Source organism: Heterocephalus glaber, unplaced genomic scaffold (assembly GCF_053883595.1).
Source record: "Heterocephalus glaber isolate CG9 unplaced genomic scaffold, H.glaber_assembly_v1.0 deba00001461, whole genome shotgun sequence".
NCBI lineage: Eukaryota > Metazoa > Chordata > Mammalia > Rodentia > Bathyergidae > Heterocephalus > Heterocephalus glaber.
The window spans coordinates 41,549,684-41,566,799 of NW_028258308.1; the positions used below are offsets into that span (position 1 = coordinate 41,549,684).

The 17,116-nt window shown below is 36.2% G+C and overlaps 1 protein-coding gene across 1 annotated transcript in view; it reads left to right on the plus strand.

Annotated features, from left to right (window-relative positions):
- LOC101719058 (disintegrin and metalloproteinase domain-containing protein 32) overlaps nucleotides 1-17,116 on the plus strand; it is a 147,220-nt gene that overhangs the window by 60,404 nt on the left and 69,700 nt on the right. The window lies entirely within an intron of this gene.

The following is a 17,116-nucleotide window of genomic DNA, read 5'->3' on the forward strand; positions in this document are numbered from 1 at the left end:
TTGGCCTCATCATTCTTTTTTTTTTTAATGAATTTTATTGGTACATTTTAGGTATACGATACAATGACATTCATCATTGGAAATTTGCACCCTTACATAATCTCTCTTGGTTCTTAGTTTTCCCCCTTCCCCTGCCCTCCCTTCAACCCCTCCCTCCCTATTTACAAAGACTTTGTTTCCATTTTCCCATTTTCTCATATTAATTCCATTCCCTTCTTTCCTTTCCCCTACCCCTCCTACTTCCCCTTCCCCTTTGCCCCTTTTCTTCCAATTTCACATTATCTATTATACCTTTTAGTCCTTATTTACACTTTCAGTTTCTCACACCAGAGAAACTATTTGGCATTTACACATGTGTATCCTATTTATTTCACTTAAGAGTATCACCTCAATGTGCATCCATTTAGTTATAAATGTATCTAATTTCTCATTTTTTATGTCTGAGTAGTACTCCATTTTATTAAAAAAACCCACATTTTATATATCCAGTAGCCCGTTGATGGGCAGTTGGGTTGCTTCCAAGTTTTACCTATCACAAATTGTGCTGCTATGAACATGGGTGCACATATATCACTATGGTATGATTCTTTTAATTGGGGAAGATACCCAGCAAGGGAATAGCTGGGTCAAATGGGACTTCCAGTCCTAGTTCTTTGAGGTATCTTCATACTGATTTCCACAGTGGTTGTACCTAAACATGTAATTTTAAATGTAAGAGCAGTATATAATGTGGTATACTGTTGAAGACAATCAATGTAATGCACTGAATTGCAACATACATTAGCAAAAGAATTTATCTTGGGATTCATGTTATGAAAGCACTTATTAAGTATCTTTACAAATATAGTAACAGGTCATAACAAGTGGTGTTTTTGTTGGTAGTAAAAATTTTTTGTTTTTGTTTTAGATTATGTTCTCTGATGTGGGAAACTACTTTCCAAAGAACATTAGGTCATAGTTGGAGGGCAGTTTCAAATATAAAAAGTTTGTGTAACTTTAGATAAATAAACTGATATTGGTTAAATTTATATATCTCATCTTTAAATGAACATAGTTGTGCCTATTACCTTATTACAAGGATGATGTAAGAATAAAATGAGGAAATAAGATAATTATGGAATCCTATACATTGTGATGAATTAACTATAGTAATTTCTAAATTTATCAGTGTTCTTCAAATAATGCCTCAGACAAGAAGTATAGCATATACCACTAGTAGTCTGCAGCTTTTCTGATTGTGAAAATGATATATGATAGGTATCACCTATTCACTTCTGACAAACTGAAAAAGGCAAAAATGAAGTAAAGACATTTTTTCTAGGAATTTTTTTCTAGGAATTATTGCTGATATATTTTTTTACTCAGTACAATTTACAGATAAAATCGTGTGTTGGGATACATATACATTGTGAGGTAACTACTGTAGTCAAGTGAATTAATATATCCCTCACCTCACATAGTTAGTAAGCTGGTTCCACATCTTAGCTATTATAAATTGTGCCCTAATAAATATGGGTATGTGGGTATCCCTATAGTATGCTGACTTTTCATTCTACTAGATTCATGCCAAAGCTGGGTCATACAGTAGTTATATTTTTAATTTTGAGAAACCTCCATACTGATTTTCATAGTGACTGTACTAATTTGTAATTTACATTTTTGCCAGAAATGTAGAAGGGTACTATATTTTTTTGTGCATCTTTGTCAGTATTTATTGTTTGGGTGTGTTTTGTTTTTATTTTTGTTTTTGGTACCCTCCATGAAGGTCATTCTGACTGTGGTGAGATGGAATCTCAGTGTAGTGCTGATTGCATTTTGCTGATGGCTGAGGATACTGCACATTTTCTCATATAATTATTGGACATTTGTGCTTCTTCTTTTGATAAGTGTCTGTTCAATTCATTAACCTGTTTATTGATTGGCCTATTTGATTTTTTGATATTAAGGGGTTTTTTTAGTTACTTACATATTCTAGAAGATATTAAGCTTCTGTAGGAAGAGTAGTTGGCAAAGATTTTTCTCCCATTCTGTAGGGTGTCTCTTCACTCTTTTGGTTGTTTCCCTTGTGCAGAAACTTTAAAATTTGCTGTAGTACCATCTCTTGATTCTTGCTATTATTTCCTGTGGTATTGGTGTTCTAGCCAGGAAGACTTCGCCTGTACCTGTGGCCTCAAGTGTTTCCTTGTTTTCTTTTAGCAGTTTTAAAGTTTCAAGTCTTAGTCCTAGGTCTCTGATCCATTTTGAATAGATTTTTCTACAGGATGAAAGATAAGGATCTAGTTTCAACCTTTTACAGGGGGACATCCAGTTTTTACAGCACCATTTGTTAAAGTAGCTGTCATTTCTCTAATGTGTTTTGGCCTCTATGTCAAGAATTAGATGGCTGTTTTTGTGTGTTTCTTTGTCCTCTACTCTATTTGATTGGTCTATGTATCTATTGTTGTGTCAGTACTATGCTGACTTGGTTACCATCACTCTGTAGTATAATTTGAAATTGGATTTTGTGGTGCTTCCAGCCTTGCCTTTTTTGTTTAACATTTCTATGACTATTCTGGGTATTTTGTGTTTCTTTATGAATTTTAGAATTGTTTTTTTCTAGTTCTGTGAAAAATATCATTGAATTTTAATGGGGTTTGTATTGAACCTGTAGATCGTTTTTGGTAAAATGATCGTTTTAACAATATTAATTCTAATGATCATGAATACAGGAGGTCTTTCATGTTCTGGTACCTTCTTTAAGTTCCTTCTTCAGTATTCCAAAATTATTATAGAGTTCTTTCACTTTCTTGGTCAGGTATATTCCTAGGTACTTTTTAAAGCTATTGTGAATAAAATTGTTTTCCTGATTCTTTCCCAACCAGTTTATTATTGGTGTACAGAAATGGTATTAATTGTTCATGTTTATTTTATATTCTGCTACTTTGCTGAATTTATTAGCTCTAAAAGACTTTTGGTTGGAGCCTTTAGGGTCTTCTAAATATAAGATTATATCATCTGCATGGAAGGATAATTTGACTTTCTTGTCACCTATTTGCATCCATTTTCTTTCTCTTTTTAATTGCTCTACCTGATTTTAGAGGAAATGCTTTGAGTTTTCCCCCATTTAATATAATGTTGGCTGTGGATTTGTCACATATATCCTTTATTATATTGAGATACAGCTCATCAATACCTAATTTCTTCAAGGTTTTATCATAGAGATGTTGATTTTTATCTGATGCTTCTTCTGTAAGTATTGAGATGATTACATGTTTCTTTATATTTGATTCTATTTCTGTGGTATATTTTATTAATTGATTTGCATATTTGAATCATCTTTGCACCCACTGTTGGAATAAAACTAACTTGATCATGGTGTATGATCATTGTCATGTGTTGTTGAATTTGATTTTCAAGTATTTAGGGTTTTCGCATTCAGGTTCATGAAGAATATTGGTCTATGATTTTTTGGTGTTTCCTTGTCTGGCTTTGCTATCAGGATAATGTTGGACTCCTAGAGTAATTTTGAAACGTTTCTTTCTCTTTCTACTCCGGGAATGGTTTGAGACACAATGGTGTTGGTTCTGTAAAGGTTTGGTAAAATTTGCCAGAGAACCAGTCTTGTCCTCGGCTTTTCTTTGTTGGGAGACATTTTCTTATTGCCTTACTCTCATAGACTATTTTTGATCTATTTAGGTTTTAAAATATCCTTTTAATTCATTTTTGGTAGATAATATGTCAGGAAATTTTTCCATCTTTTCTAGATTCTCCAATTTATTAGAATATAGGTTTTCAAAATAGTCCACAAGAATCCTCCAGATTTCAGTGGTGTCTACTGTAGTATCCCCCTTGTTCATCTCCATTTGTAATAATTGAGGTCTTCTCTCTCATTCTTGCAGTCAGTTTGGTTAATGGTTTATCAGTCATGCATTTATCATTCTTAGCATTTCAATGAACCAGCTTTCTTTCATTGATACTGCATATTGTTCTTTTAGTTTTTATTTCATTAATTTCAGCTCTGATTTTTATTATTTCTTTCCTTCTGTTGGGTTTGATTTGTTCTTGGTTTTTTAGATCTTGAGAGGCATTGTTAGGTTATTTATTTAATATCTCTCTTGTTTTTTGATGTAGCTGCCTATATAAACTTCTTTCATAGAGCTGCCTTTGCTATATATCCTAGAGATTTTGGTATGTCCTGTTTGTATTTTAACTTGATTCTAAAATTTTTAAAATCCTTCCCAATTTTTTCACTTACCTACTTTAAAAGTATATTATTCAATATCCTTGTGTTTTTATAGTTTATATGTTTTTTTACTTTTGATTTCTTGTTAATTCCATTATGATCTGAGGAGATGCAAGAAATTTTATCTTCTTTTTGCATCTGTTAAGGTTTGCTTTATGGCCTGGAATATGATCTATTTTCAAGAATGTTTCACGAGCTACTGAGAAGAATGAGTATTTTGTAGTTTTTGAATGAAATGTTCATAGATATCTGTTAAATTCATTTGATATATAGAGTGGTTTAACTCTGATATTTCTTTGTTGATTTTTAAAATTTGGATGACTTACGGTGAGAATGGAGTACTGAAGTTACCCATTGTTACTGTATTGGGATCTGTATGTTTCTTAATGTTAAGTAGTGTTTGTTCTAAGGCATTGGAGACACAAATGTGTAAGGCATATTTATTTATGACTGTTATATCTTCTGAGTGGATTGTTCACTTTACTAGTATGTAGTGTCTTTCTTTCTTCTTGTTTTGCCTTTAGGTTTGCTTTATCAAAAATGAGTATAGCTATTCCCACTTGCTATCACATTCTGTTACATGGAATATGATTTTCCACCCTTTCACTCACAATCTGTGCATACATTTGCTAATGAAGTGTATTTCTTGCAAGGAGCAAAGAACTAAGTTTAATTTTTAACCTAGCCTTCCAGTCTGTCTTTTCATTGGAGGATTAAGATCATATATATTCAGAGTTATTATGAAAAAACATACACTAATTCCTGTTGTTTTTCCACTGTTTGATTCTTTCTTAATTCTCAGTAGCTTCTCTTCCTCTTCTGTATGTAGGATTCCTTTAAGTATCATTTTCAGTGCTGGCTTAGTGGTCATGAATTTCTTCAATTTATGTTTGTCTTTATTTTTCCTTCAATTTTGAAGGATATCTTTTCTGTATATATTAATCTAGGTTTGCAATTTTTGTTTTTAGAGCTTCAGTGGATCGTTCCTTGCTCTCCAGGCCTTTTGAGCACTTGCAGAGAAATCTACAGTTATTCTGATGGGTTCACACATATGATTGTCTTGCTATTTCTCTCTCATAGCTATCAACCACCCACCCCACCCCAAATTCTTTCCTTACCCTTGACATTTTAACTATAGTGTGATGTGGAAGTTTCTTTTCTGGTCATGCCTTTTTGGAGTTGTAACTGCCTCTTACATTTGTATGTCTATATCTTTCCCAAGATTTCAGAAGTTTCCTGTTATTATTCATTGAATAGATTTTTATGCCCTTATTCTGAACATTGCTGCCCTCTTCACCAAAATTTCATTGGCTTGGTCTTTTAGCCATATCCCAGGGTTCTTATAGTTCTGTTTAAAATTTTGTCTCAGAGTCTGAATGTGATAATTCACAAACCTTGCCCTTATTCCCTGAAATTCAATTTTCTGCTTGATCCAATCTACTGGTGAGGTTTTCCGCTGAGTTTTGATTTGACTTTGAGCTTTTCATTTCTAAGATTTCTGTTTATTTTTTGTCAGAATCTCTATTTCTTTGTTTAGTTGCTCTTCATATCTACAGTGTCTTTCATAATTCATTCAGGTGCTTATTTGTATCCTTTTTGAAGTCAGAAATCATTTTTCTTCTGAATTCTTTGGTATTACATTGACTTAGTATCTTTCCATTCAGTTGCTGACAAGTTATGAATCTTTGGAGGAGTCGTGTTGCATTGCCTTGTTTTTTATACTTCTTTTGTTTCCATACTGAGATTTGTCCATCTGTTGGAATGGATATCTCTTCTACTTGTTTTATGTGGCTCATCTTAGTGTCCAATGGTCTTCTTTTATTAAATTTATTGGTACATTTTAGGTATACATTATGATCACATTCATCATTGGGAATTTGTACCTGCACATGATATATCTTGGTTCTTCTTTTTTCCCCATTCCCATTCTCTCCCTTTCAACCCTCTATCCCTCCATCCTTCCCTACTTACAAAAACTTTGTTTCCATTTTTTCCTTCTTTTCTTATATTTTTTTCTTTTCCTTCTTTCCTTTCCCTTAACCCCTCCCTATTTCCCTTTCCCCTTTGGACCTTTTCTTATTTCATATTATCTTGTGTACATTTTGGTCCTTTTCTTATTTCATATTATCTTGTGTACATTTTGGTCCTCATTTATACTTTCAGTTTCTCATACCAGAGAAACTATTCGGTATTTACATATGTGTATCCTATTTATTTCACTTAGGATTATGGCCTCAATATGCATCCATTTAGCTATGAATGTCTGTAGTTTATCATTTTTATGGCTGAGTAGTACTACACTTTGTAAAAAAACTACATCTTCTTTATCCAGTCACCAGTTGATAGGCATTGGGCTGTTTCCAAGTGTTCGCTATTACAAACTGTGCTGCTATAAAACATGGGTGCACATATATTGCTGTGGTGTAATGCTTTTAATCTGCGGGGGAAGATACCCAGTACGGTAATAGCTGTGTCAGTCTTACTTATTTGAGGAATCTCCGTACTGATTTCCACAGTGGCTGCACCAGTCTGCACTCCCACTAACAGTAGAGAAGAGTTCCTTTTCCCCACAACCTTACCAGCATTTGTTATTTGCTGATTTCTTGATAGCAGCCATTCTTTCTGGAGTGAGGTGGAATCTCAGCATTGTTTTCATTTGCATCTCTCAAATGACCTGTAATGTTGAACATCTTTTCAAATGTTTCTTTGCTATATCTACTTCTTTGAGAAATGTCTGTTCATTTCAAATGATGCCCATTTTTGGATTGGGTCTTTAAAGTTTAGGGGATCTGATTTTTTTTACTTCTTATTTTTCTTTAAAAATTGGCGTAATTTATTAACAGACTGTGGGAAAAACTTTATATGCTCTAGAATAAATTAAGAATTCTTACAATTCAGTAATGAGAAAGAGAAACCAAGTTTAAAAAGTCTAGAGGTGTGGCTGTCCTTCAGAGCAATGTTAGGGGCCCTTGTGATGGAAATGCTGTTTTTTTAAAAAAATATATGTATTTATTGGTACATTTTAGGTATAAAATACATTTACATTTATCATTGGGTGTTTGTGCCAGAACATGATGCATCTTAGTTTTTATTTTTTCTCCCATTACCTGTGCACCCTTCACCCCCTCCACCCTTCCCTATCTATACAGAATTTGATTCCATTTTTTTTCTCATAATTTTTTTCTTTCCCTTCTTCCCTTTCCACTTTCCCTTCCACCATCCCCAAACCCTTGGACCTTTTCTTATTTCAAATTATCAATTATTCATTTTAATCATTTTCATCCTTATTTACACTTTCAATTTCTCACACTAGAGAAACAATTTGGTAGTTACACATGTGTGTCCTATTTATTTCACTTAATAGTATGGCCTCAATATGCATCCATTTAGCTATAAATGTCTCTAGTTTCTCATTCTTTATGGCTGAGTAGAACTCCATTTTATAAAAAAACCACATCATCTTTATCCAGTTTCCAGTTGATGGGCATTTGGGCTGTTTCCAAGCTTTAGCTATTACAAACTGTGCCGCTCTAAACATAGGTGCACATATATCACTGTGGTATGTTTCTTTTAATTCTTTGGGGAAGAGTCCCAGTAGGGGAATAGCTGGGTCAAATGGGACCTGTAGTCCTAGTTCTTTGAGGTATCTCCATACTGATTTCCACAGTGGTTGCACCAGTCTACATTCTCACCAACAAAGGAGAAGGGTTCCTTTCTCTCCACACCCCTGCCAGCATTTGTTATTGGTTGATTTCTTGATAGCAGTCATTCTTTGTGGGGTGAGGTGGAATCTTGTTGAGGATTTTTGCATCTATGTTCATTAGGGAGATTGGCTGTAGTTCTCTTTTTGGGTTGGGTCTTTTCCTGGTTTTGGAATCAAAGTACCACTTGGTTCCAGGAATGAATCTGGAAGCCTTGCTTCCCTTTCAGTTTCCTTGATGAATTTAAATAGTAATGGCGATAGTTCTTTAAATGTCTTGTAGAATTCAGCAGTGAAGCCATGAGGACCTGGGCTTTTTTTTGTTGGTAAGTTTTTTATTACATTTTCAATTTCACTCATTGTAATTGGGGTGTTTAGAATTTCTATATCTTCTTCATTTGATTTTGGCAATTCATATGTATCTAGGAATCTGTCCATTTCTTTTGTGTTTTCCATTTTATTTACAGTATAGGTTCTCAAAGTAGGTATTGATGATTATCTGGATTTCTGCTGGATTTGTTATGGCTTCGCCTTTTTCATTCTTAATTGCATGCATTTGAGCCTTTTCTTTCCCTTTTTTGATTAGGTTGGCTAAAGGTTTATCAATTTTATTTATTCTTTCAAAAAACCAACTCTTTGATTCATTGATTTTTTTGTGTCGTTCTCTTAGTCTCCATGGAAATGCCATTTCTTAACTATTCCAGCATTAATACTTGGTTGTCATATTCTACTACTGTTTTGCAAATTAGTTGCCATGGGGAGTACTTGGTAAAGATCTCTGTATTTATCTCAAAATTGCAAGTGAATCTATAATTTTTCAAGATGATATTTAAAACAATAGGAGAAAAAAAAAAGCACCACGGAATTGATTGCATCACATTAGGAGGGACCTTCAATTGACACATCCTACTATAGGTGAGGTTTGTGAACTTTGAGCACCAGCTTGATGTGGTATTTGCCTAGATTTCTCCATTATAAAGTTATTGTTTTGTAACAGATATTTTGAAACCATGAAAACTGTTTCTCTTCACACTGCCAGTCACTGATTTTAGCAAGCATAGGTGGATCTTGTTTGCAAAAGTCATTGCTGTGGTGTTTGCCATCATCATTAAAGTAGCGTTTCTAGGTTTAACCTAGCTCCCATTTTTACTAATGGGCACTCTGTGAAAGAGAAATAAAGGCCTTCCTGAGATAAGGATAAACTGAAGAAATCCATGACCACTAAACTGGCATTACAGAAAGTACTCAATGTAATCTTAAAGAGGAAAAGAAAACCTCAAACACGAGAATAAGGGAAAGAATAAAACTCATTTGGGGAGTAGTCGAATGAATGAGAATCAGAAATGAACCAAAGACTAGAAAAATAAAAGTATAGCAGAGATGAGTGCATATCTTTCAATAATGACAGGTGTTATAATCTTAACTCTCCAATAAAAAGACACATATTGGCAGATTGAAACAGAAACCAAATACATTGCCTGCAAGAAATACACCCCACCCACAAGGACATACACAGACTAAAAGTGAAAGGATGGAAAAGAATACCCCAAGCAAAAAGAGTCCAAAAGCAAGCATAGTTATACCTAAATCCAACAAAATGAATTTCAAACTAAATTAGTAAGAAGAGAAAAAAGAAGGCACTACATACTGATAAAAGGACAAAAACACCAAGAAGAGGTAAAAATTGTAAATATATGTTCACTAAACATTAGCACACCTAATTTCATAAAACAAACACTATTTATGATTTAAGAGTCAGACAGACCCCAACAAAAGTATACTGGATTACTTCACTACCCTACTTTCACAAACACATAGGTCACTAGAGAAAAAAAAGAAACAGCAGAGTCAAAATTCCACATTCTTTCCCCAAAGCCAGAATTGCCCTGATACCAAAGCCAAATAAGGATGCACGCAAGCACACATACACACACAAAATTACAAACACAATATTGTTGAACACAGATATAAAAATGTTTTTAAGATTCTTGCAAACAGAGAAGATGGCCACATAGTGGGTGATAGCAAGAGTGAGTGTCTCTAAATTGGTGTTGAAGAAAAGCAGATACTCTGATGTGGGGGCAAAGATAAAGTTTGATATGGGAGGATAAATAAAAAGAAAATCCAGCTAGACTTAAAATTCAGTGCTTGAGGGTATAAAAGAGGAGACTGAACCATTCCTATATTATGATCTCCACCCTGCCCACCCCAGACCCAGTATCCATGCCACCTTGGGAGAGAACAGCAGGCCCCTTCAGTGAAAGCCCAGCATATGGAACAGATTCACAATCATCCTATCCTTCCCAGTGGACATTGTGAAGTGAGACATAGCCAGCCCAAGAATTCAGAGATGCCAAAAGCAGAGGAATGTGGAGGGAACTAACGTACATGCCTATATGCATGCACCCATATCTTGTAAACAACAGCACCCCAGAGCCTGCAAACAGAAGGAGACACCCATGTCTGGTAAACAGTGGTGCTCCAGCACCAGCGAGTGGTGGAACTATGAAGAGAGAGAAGGTTTGCCTGACAAAGGGGGCAAATGCTCCTCTTTCCTTCTACACACAATGGGAGTGGCTGCACGTGAAAAATTCAGAGCCCTACCTGCAACTGCCAACAGGCTCCCATGGGAGTCTCCTCTGGTAGCCTGAAACTGGAGGACAAGGAAAACTGATTCTGCAACAAATACGCAAACCAGAGTCCAGTGGGGGAGAGCTGTGAAAGGAGAGTCACTGGAAGCCAGGTCAGAGAGCAACTCAGTAGAACCAGTCACTCCTCTACTGTTTCTCCGAGAACGGGACTGGTATGAGACAGTATGGGGTCCCACCACAGCCTGGTGCTGTCAAAGGGGAACGTCAGCAGAGAAGAGAGGCATTGCTAAGTCCTGCAGGCAGGGCTGAGACGGGCAGATATCTGCAGGCAGAGAGACAGAATGGTGACTGCTCCAGTGGTTTTTTTGGCCCATCTATTTGGCAAGGAAAGCCTGTGGACGGAACACTCAGAGATGTCCATTATATCGACTAACCCATGTTGATTAAAGGAATTGGATTATGGAGGCCTGCAGTGAGCCAAATCTGGAGCACAGGACATGTTCAGACATGTAGCCAGGACATGTGTTCAGAGGGAGGGAGCAACATATTGGCCTCTTGGCTTCAGGTAGGCAACTGTCTGGCTCACAGCGGAAATGGCTTGACTGCTCAGAATCTGACTATGATGCCAATGTAGAGCTGTGTGAACTCTCTGGGTTACTGCTATAACAGTGGAGTAAAGGCTTTAAATTTTATTCCTGTTTTTATTTTGGTTGTTGTAATTATTGTATCCATGTTTCTTTGTTTGATTTGTGTCATCTTGGTTTCTCTTTTTTTGTATTTTTCTTTTTTCTCTTTCTTCTTTCTTTTTTCTGGTTCTTGTTTGGTTATAAATTAAACTTTAACGTTTAAGGTTTTCCCCCTTAGACCTATTCCTTCTGTTAGTCTTTCTTAACTCCTATTTTGATGCTCTTCTTTTTTCTCCTCTCTTCCTAATGATTTTGCCTCCTTTACTTCCCCCTCCTTGTCTCCAGCCATCTAACAGCATAACTATAACAAGGATACCTATATAAGTGCATTAGAAAATAAGAATTCACCAATAAGGCCATGTCGGGGCAATCCTTAACAAAACCGGGCTTAGAGGATAAAATAAAAACTGACTAAAAGTCTATTTATAGGTTCTGACAATGTACAGCGTCCCTCACTTCATCTTCAGTGCTATAGTTTTCAGAGAAGAGGTCTTTAAGTGCAAGGACCCGAGTTCGATTCCTGGTAAAAAAAAAGAAAACAGAGAAGAGGTCTTTGATTTCTTTTGTTAGGTTGATTCCTAGGTATTTCAGTTTTTTGGATGCTATTGTGAAAGGAACTGTTTGCCCTATTTCTGTCTCATTGAGTCTGTTGTTCGTATAGAGGAAAGCTATTGATTTTTGTGTGTTGAACTTGTATCCAGCTACAGTATTGAATTTAGTTATTAAGTGTAGAAGACTTTTGGTGGAGTTCTTGGGGCCTTCTATATACACTATCATGTGATCTGCAAATTATATATATATATATACACACATACATATATATACATATATATACATACATATATATACATAAATATACATATACATATATATGTATATATATGTATATATATCTTATTTGAAACCTTCTCAAATCTTTGACTGGCCCAGGAAAGAACAAGGAAATGTGAATGTCAGATATTCTGCTCCTGGGTAGGAAGAATCAACATAGTGAAAATGGCCATACTTCCAAAACTGCTATCTAAATTCAGTACAATCCTAATTGAAATTCCAGCAGCATACTTCATGGACCTTGAGAAACCAATCCAAAAATTCATTCTGAACAAGAAGAGACGTAAAATAGCAAAAGCAATTCTAGGTAACAGAGACATGGCAGGGGGTATCACAACCCCCACCTTGAAACATCTGCCATGTCTCTGCTTCCTAGGATTGGTTTTGCTATTCTAGGTCTCAGGAATGGTGATAGTGGACATCCTTGTTTTGTTCCTGATTTTAGTGAGTCTGTCATTTGTGTAGAGGAAAGCTATTGATTTTTGTGTGTTAACCTTGTAACCAGCTACTTGACTGAATTTGATTATTAAGTCTAGAAGACTTTTGGTGGAATTCTTGGGGTCTTCTATATAGAGTATCATGTCATCTGCAAATAATGACAATTTGACTTCTTCATTTCCTATCTTTATTCCTTTTATTTCTTTCTCTTGTCTAATTGCTGTGGCTAATGTTTCCAGAACTATATTGAACAAAAGTGGTGACAGTGGACATCCTTGTCTTGTTCCTGATTTTAGTGTGAAGGATTTCAGTTTTTGACCATTTAGTATGATATTGGCTGTTGGTTTTTCATAGATGGCTTCTATCAGTTTGAGGTAGAGACCATCTATTCCAATTTTTTATAGGGATTTTATCATAAATGCATGTTGGATTTTGTCAAATGCTTTTTCTGCGTCTATGGAGAAAATCATATGGTTTTTGTCCTTGGCTGTATTGATATAGTGTATTACATTGATTGATTTGCATATATTGAACCATCCCTGCATCCCTGGGATGAATCCCGCTTGATCAGGGTGTATGATCTTCTTGATGATCTTCTGCATTCTGCTTGCCATTATCATATTAAGGATTTTTGCATCTGTGTTCATTAGTGAGATTGGCCTATAGTTCTCCTTTTCGGTTGGGTATTTCTCTGCTTTGGGGATCAAGGGGATGCTTGCTTCCAGGAATGAATTTGTGAGTATTGCTTCCCTTTGAATTTCATTGAAGAGTTTAAACAGTAGTGGCAGCAGTTCCTCTCTAAATGTCTTGTAGAATTCAGCAGTGAAGCCATCAGGGCCTGGGCTTTTCTTAGTTGATAAGTTTTTAATTACATTTTCAATTATATTGGTTGATATTAGGTTGTTCAGAGTTTTTAGGTCTTCTTCATTCAACTTTGGTAATTCATATGTATCTAGGAATCTGTCCATTTCTTCTGTGTTGTCCATCTTATTGGCGTATAGGTTCTGGAAGTAGGTATTGATGATCCTCTGTATTTCTGCTGGGTCTGTTGTAATTTCACCCTTTTCGTTCCTAATTGCATGGATTTGGGCCTTTTCTTTCCTTTTTCTGACAAGGTTGGCTAAAGGTTTGTCAATTTTGTTGATTCTTTCGAAGAACCAACTCTTAGCTTCACTGATTTTTTTTGTTCTCTTAGTCTCCATTGCATTGATTTCTCCTCTGATCTTTATAATTTCCTCTCTTGTATGAGCGTTGGGGTTGTCCTGCTCTTCTTTTTTATAGAAGCTTGAGGTTCAGCATCAGGTTGTTTAATTGGGCTCATTCTGTTTTCCTAATATGCATATTCACTGCTATGAATTTCCCTCCTAAGACCACTTTCATTGTGTCCCATAGATTCTGATATGTTGTATTGTCATTGTCATTGAATTGAAGGAACTGTCTGATTTCTTCTTTAATTTCCTTTGTAACCCATTGGTTATTCAGAAGTGTGTTGTTCAATTTCCATCTGTTTATGAAATTTTTTGAGTTTCTTTTGCTATTGATTTCCAGTTTCATCACACTATTGTCTGATAATATACAGCGGATAACTTCAGTTCCTTTGCACTTACCTATAATATGTTCTCTGAGCAAATATGTGGTCTATTTTTGAGAATGACCCATGTGCAGCTGAAAGGAATGTGTATTCTGATTTTGTGGGGTGGAAGACTCTGTAAACATCTGTTAAGTTCATTTGTTCAAGAGTTCGATTGAGTTCTAGTATTTCATTACTTATTTTTAGTCTAGTGGATCTATCTATTTGTGACAGTGGGGTGTTGAGGTTCCCCACTACAATTGTATTAGTGGACATATGACTTTTCATGTCCGTTAGTATTTGTTTTATATAGTTGGGCGCACTAGTGTTTGGTGCATAGATATTTATGATTGTCATCTCTTCCTCTTGGCTTCTTCCCTTTACAAGGATGTAGTGTCCTTCTTTGTCTCCCTTAATCAGTGTTGGTTTGAAATCTACTTGCTCTGCAAAGAGGATAGCTACTTTTGCTTTTTTTTTGTGGTTTCTGTTGCATGGAGTATTGTTTTCCACCCTTTAACTTTCAGTGTGTGAGTTTCCTTTTGAATTAAGTGTGTTTCTTGTAGGCAGCATATTGTTGGATTTTGCTTCTTGACCCATTCTGCCAGTCTGTTTCTTTTGATTGGTGAATTGAGACCATTAACATTGATGGTTATAACCGAAACCTATTGACTTGTCATTGCCATGACTTTTTCTTTTTGTTGGGTTCTCCCCCTTTACATTTAATTTCTTGTCATGCCAGATGGGTTCATTCTGCTTTGCTTCCTGGGGTTGTGATCCTCAATGTCTGTTCCTAGGATATTGTGTAAAATTCTTTGGAGTGCTGGTTTGGTATTTACAAAGTTCCTAAGGTGCTCTTTGTCATGAAAGTATCTTATTTCTCCATCCATTTTGCAAGATACATCAATCTGGGTTGGAGGCTGTTTTCTTTTAGGGCTTGAAATACAACACTCCAAGCTCTTCTGGCCTTGAGGGTTTGTGTTGAGAAGTCTGCTGTGATTCTGATGGGTTTTCCTTTGTATGTGATTTGTTTCTTTTCTCTGACTGCTTGTAGAACTTTGTTCTTCTGTTGTGTTTCTGGAATCTTAACAATTATATGCCTATGTGTAGATTTTTTTTTTGATCAAGGCTATTTGGAGTCCTATATGCCTCACTTATCTGTATGTGAAGCTCTTTTCCCCTGCTTGGGAAGTTTTCTGCCATTATTTTTGTGAAGAGATTTTTTATGTCATCTCCACTCTCTCCTGTTTCTTCATTGAGCCCAATCAGTCTTATGTTATTCTTCTTTGCATCATCTAGCAGCTGCTGGATTGATTTCTCATGTTCCCTTCTAATTTTGAAGCAATTTTTCTTTTCCTGGTCACTAATTGCAATCTTATCTTCTATATCTGAAATTCTGTCCTCACATTGGCTCATTCTGCTGTGTAGACTTTCAGTGGAGTTTTTCATGTCCTGGAAATCTATTTGCTTCTGTTTTATGGATTCCATTTGTTTCTTATGTTGGGATTCCATCATGTTCCTGAGCTCCTCTCTAGATTTATTAATCATGTCTTGCACTAGGAGCACAATTTCTCTTGTTATCTGAGAAATTATTTCTGATTTCATTTTTTCCAGATCCCCTTTTGTTGCCAGTTCAGTGGGTCCAGGTGGTTGAGTATCAGAGTGTTCCATCTCATTTCCCTTTGGAGTTGCTGTAGGTGATCTGGAAGTCTGGTTTTGTGACTTATTTACGTGTTTTCTCATTTCGACTGTGGTGGGGGGGGCTGTTGGTGCCTGCATGGATTACCTCCTCTGAGCTGGGAGAGGTGGGACAGGGGCTGGAGGCAGCAGTAGGGATGGTGGCCCAAAAGCCCTTTCCTGTGGGCTGGTATCAGTGGGAGGGATGGTGGCCTGGAAGCCCCTTCCTGTGTGCCAGGAGTGGCAGGACAGTAGGTGGCCCAAAAGCCCTTTCCTCTGGGCTGGGAGCAGCGGGAGGGATGGTGACCGGGAAGCCCCTTCCTCTGGACCAGGAGCAGTGGGACGTCGGCTCAGAAGCCCCTACCTCTGGGCTGGGAGCAGGGGGACTCAGTACTATGGTCTGGTGGTCCGGTGTCCTCTGCGTCTTTGTAGTGTGGAACCAGGTGGCTGTACCTTTACATAATATATCTTGATTCTTATTTTTCCCCATTCCTCTGACCTCTCTTTAAACCCCTCCACCCATCCCTTTTTATGAAGAGTTTGTTTCCATTTTTTCATTTTCCCAGATTAATTCCATTCCCTTTTTTAATACTACTCAGCCATAAAGAATGAGAAATTAGAGACATTTGTAACTAAATAGATACACATTGAGGTGATATTCTTAAGTGAAATATATAGGACACATGTGTAAGAACCAAATAGTCTCTCTGGTGTGAGAAACTGAAAGTGTAAATAAGGATCAAAATATATAATAAATAATGTCATTTTAATTTTTTCTTGGTTAATGATTTTGGTTTAATTCCTAGGTTGATCTTTGGGTTTTGAGTCTGTAGTGACCCTTAGGTAATCTTGGTTTTGGTATATCTGGAAGGATCAATAACTGGAACAATCATGTCACCTTAGCCAGAGTAATACAATCAGCAGTAACAGTAGCATCAAACACAGCTTAGAAAATGACAAATTGTGGTAATTAATAATCTGTCAGCTTTAGCCCCATGAACTAGACTTATGGTTATATGTCAAAATCTAGAACTACCCAGAAAAATGTTTGCGGTAAATAACCCCTTCAAATAGTGAATTTGCCCTCTGAGGAGGAGTTAGGGGGTGGATAGAGAAAATAGAAGGAGAAGGAGTGGTTAAAGGTAAGGCTAGAGGATGTAGGTAGATCTTGCAAACTTTGGGAAACTGTTGAGGGTAGAAGGAAAGAGAGAGGGAAGGAACAGAAACAAGAATAGACAAACTAACAGAACCAGGGAAACTAGAAACTGTTCACACTCATGAAGATGGAAACAATCAAGAAAACACAAAACAGGATAAAATCAGGAACAAGAAGGGTGAGAAATGAAGAATAGGAAGAGGAAAAAGAAGACCCCCCAAAAAGAGGTAAAAATGTTCCCTTTAAGG